Source organism: Triticum urartu, chromosome 7, assembly GCF_003073215.2.
Source record: "Triticum urartu cultivar G1812 chromosome 7, Tu2.1, whole genome shotgun sequence".
Taxonomy (NCBI): domain Eukaryota; kingdom Viridiplantae; phylum Streptophyta; class Magnoliopsida; order Poales; family Poaceae; genus Triticum; species Triticum urartu.
This window is the reverse complement of record NC_053028.1, coordinates 40,182,244-40,186,365: the sequence shown is the minus strand read 5'-3', so window position 1 is coordinate 40,186,365 and position 4,122 is coordinate 40,182,244.

Genomic DNA, 4,122 nt, shown 5'->3' with positions numbered 1-4,122 from the left:
AATAAATAAATAAGAATGACGACTCCGGTTACACAATGATATGGATTCATGGACATGAAAGGAAGGATTGCATCGCCGCGAAGAAGTGAAGGAGAGACTCTTCAATCGGAAATGATCAAGTGGCACCGAAGGCAGGTGTGGATGATCTTCCGGTGGAGACACCACTTAAAGACATGGAGAGTTCACGACTAGACTATTGCCGGTGATCAAAGACATTGGAAGAGGGGGTGACGGAACACGTAAGGCCTCGTTTGGTAGGAGAGGATCGAGGGGGTTTTGAAGGGAATTTCCTCGCGTGGCCCAGAAACCCTGCGAAACCTCGATGGCCCATTTGGTACACGGGGTTTCGGCGGCCCAACCCTCTCTGACCCCCTCCCACACCCTCCTTTCCACGCGGTTCAGAGCCCTCGAGGGGGGACGCGCGGATTTGGGGAGGAAACGACACCGCGCCGCCGCCCGCTCACAGTGCCGCCGCACGACTCCTCAACGCGCCATCTACGTCGACGTACCTCCTCCGCCGGCTTCTCCCCGATGGTAAGCCCTCGCCTCGTCTCCCCCTCTTTCCCCTCATCGTTCAGGTTTCTTCCATCCACCCGTCCATGGCTGCCGCCTGGTCTTCCCCGGCGAGCTCACCAAGCACGCCGTCGCCGAGGGCACCAGGGCCGTCACCAAGTTCACCTCCTCCTAGACTGATGACATATTGTTGGTTTCTGTATCTGCACTGTTGACTCTGCCTATCTATCTGCAGGTAGTGGTAGTAGTACGTGTTGTTGATTTTTTTACTTGGTGACTGAATTGATCTCTGCTATGCACATTAGGTGTATCATGGAGCGGCTGTAGTAGTAGCTTCAGACTTGGCTCCGGCGGTGCTCTGTAGTTAGGTGATGGTGTGTGCTCTGACCATGTTATCCTACTGCAAGATTTTTGCTGGAATTCATGTTCTTGGATAAATCAGAAGTGGCATATGCAACTGAATTATGTCGCTCTTAAGCCTTAACTAGCAAATGTCCTACCTAGCAAATGTGCAGATGTTTTGCCGATTACTGTGTAGCAAACTGTTAGCAATGTAGTACTATTTTGGCCATTAGTCTTTTTTCCGAACCATGCATGTATGAGAGCTGATAAAGGTACAAAAGAGGTTCATCTACAGGATACACTACACTCATGTTCTTATTTGACAACCTGCCGCTTGGATTCTTGTTTGGGTGGATGAGTTGCCTCCATCTTTATATGCTTACTAATGGTTGTTCATGTTCTAGAATTGTCTCGGTTTCCCAGTTCCAAGTTCCAACTGGTGGAATACATCTTTTTGAAGAATTAATTGTGTGTTACTGATTCAATTTGGCTGCTGCGACGTAAAGAGCAGGTTGTGGCAAATATATTGTTCACCCTGCTTCATCCAGGCTGCTTCTGGAACTGTGGGAAGAATGGAAGACTTGGCTGCTTGTGAGACGATGGGCTGGCTGAGTCCGAGCAGTGAACTACTAGGAAGAGGAACCCATAAGCATCTAGATAGATGGAGAGGTTAGTAGGATTAACTTAATTAGTACTCAAGTCCCAGCATTTGCATGATGTGCTCATATACACCCACACGTATGTTCCATCCATATAAAAGGATTCAGATATAGTTGCATGAAAGTGTGATTTGACTGAGATCCGATTTGGGGAACTCAAAGTGTTTGTTCATAGTTGTGGTCACATTGATATATTGTTCTCTGCAACTACTGTACTGGACTAGAGAGGAGATGTTATTCTGAAAAACATCACTCCTCTGGGTGCCTTATTTTTGTTCAATAGTTTTTTTTCCTTGTTTGAGTGTCGCTTTGCTAATTTTGTCTCTATTTGAAGGCTATATCATCTGAGCAGTCATCCATTACCCAGCTTAAGCCAATACAGGTTACACTCCAAACAGACCGGGCAAGTGATTGTCTCTCTGTAGATATTATATAGGCAATATTCTGCCAAGCTTAGAAAATATATATTATCCCAAGTTTGGTGTATATTCATTTTTATTTGCATTCGTTTATGTTTATAATTAGGGTCAGATGCTCGTTCAGTTGCACATGTTTGTCTGGAGGAATCGTGCTTATAAACATTCTTTATACCTTGTATTGTACAAGTCGTCATCAGTCACTCGATTGATTAGGTGGATGTTTGTTTCTAGTCTGAATGATTATGTATCATCTTACATGCCTATTCCGAGTTTTCCTTTGCCTGAATCATAATCAATTAACAGATAAGATCTTACACAGTTTGTTTCTTGTTTTGTATACTATTCCAAGTTGGTCTGTACTGCTTTTGTTGGAGAAGACATGAAGATGCAGTACTACTATGGAAATGTCTAACTGTTTGCCACTAAGATTGTAGTTCTCATATGATTCTCTTGCTGCTATTGAGTGATCCTTCATATTGTGGCTGTATGTGTTCTCTGGTTTATAAAGGTCATAGTGATTATTTTTGTGGAGTCCCCCTTGTTAGTTTATTTTTTCAGGTTACATCCTCAACTAAGATTTGGTAAGTAGCCATCTCCTATCTTCTCGGCACCGATTCTTTTTGCCATTCACCTGAGAAAGACAACATTAATACTAAGCTCTTGCTATGATCTTGAATTTTTGCAGTGCAAATGGCGGACATTTAGCTAGTGGTACATGCCTTGCCGAGCTCCCTGATGGATAGTGCTTGACTTGCAAGCATGGTGGAGGCTTTGTCCACAGTCTTGCAGTGGACGATATTGTTTGGTCGGCAATGATAAAGTGTTCCCACAATGGCTGCCAGAGCGAGTCACCTAGCACGAGCTTGATGATCACCATAGTGCTTCTACACTTCTGTAGCAACATGATTAGTTTTACGTGTGGATTCTACCTGTAGCAAGTTTTTCTGTTATGATGTTGTTTTGCTTGTAAAGATTGGATTTTTGGATGTCTTGCACCATCGTAAATCAATATGCAAACCCTGCGTATCAAAAAACACTTCTATACAAAAAGGATTGTGACTAGAGGGGGATTGGGAATTCAGGGGGATTTGAGAGGATTGGGTGGAAGAGATGGATTCACCGAATCCCCTCAAATCCCCACCCCTTTTGGGGCTGGAAACCCCCTCTACCAAACAAGGCCTAAGGGGGAGGGGCAGTTGTCCAGATCTTCAGGAATGAAACAAACAAAGAAAATATATAACTAACTAAAGAGAAAGAATAGAACTAAAAACACATGCAACCAAAGGTTTTGGATCCAACTCTCAAGTCAATAACGTTCTCGTCAATATGGATTCTCGGAGATCAAGAGGAAAACAAGAAGGCAAAGGTCTTGTTCACCCTCATGAGGTGGATAATTTGTTCATTCCTAACGAATTGCAGGTCTTGGATATATTCGATACAAGGGATGGCTTAATCCAACAAGAAAGAGAGCAAAGCTGCAAATGTCAACTATCCTCTTTGAGTTTTATGCTTGGCTAGCCTATATATGTAGTGTACAACTCAAATGAAAGGTCGATACATGTGCTCATTCCGGATTCCAACATGAAAAACCTATTAAAAAAACAACATTGAAGAAAACCACACACAATTTTGTAACTAGTTAGGGATAATTTCTGCTTATTAGCAACCATCTTAAGTTTAGCAATCATTACTACTCCCTCCATTCAATTTATAAGAAGTTGTAGAATTTTCAGATAGTGCCCAAAACAGTTCAATCTCAGCTGTCCGAAATGTCTTATAAAAAACCCGGAGGGAGTAGTAAGGATCGTGTTGCGTCTATATATCGCACCCACTCACATTATATACAGTCTTTCGTCATCGATAAGCAAGGACAGATTCATTCCCTTAAAAACAAAGGAAGAATGTTCCATCGTCATTTGCCTTTCCCTCTAAGCAACATATTATTCCCAATTTTTAGCGGTACTTGCCATTGTTGAAAAGTTTTACTGCAAAAGAATAACATAAGTGAATACTCTACTTTTTTTCACCGTTGTTTAATTTCTACGGAGCTTTTACCATGACTCCCTTTCCACCAGATATTTCATCGAGTAGTATCTCCAAATATCTTCTCTTTCCGGAAGTAGCACAGCACACTTTTCTCCCCAGCGCCACGTGGACGCTGCTCGCACGGCCAGGACGCCTCCCCTCCC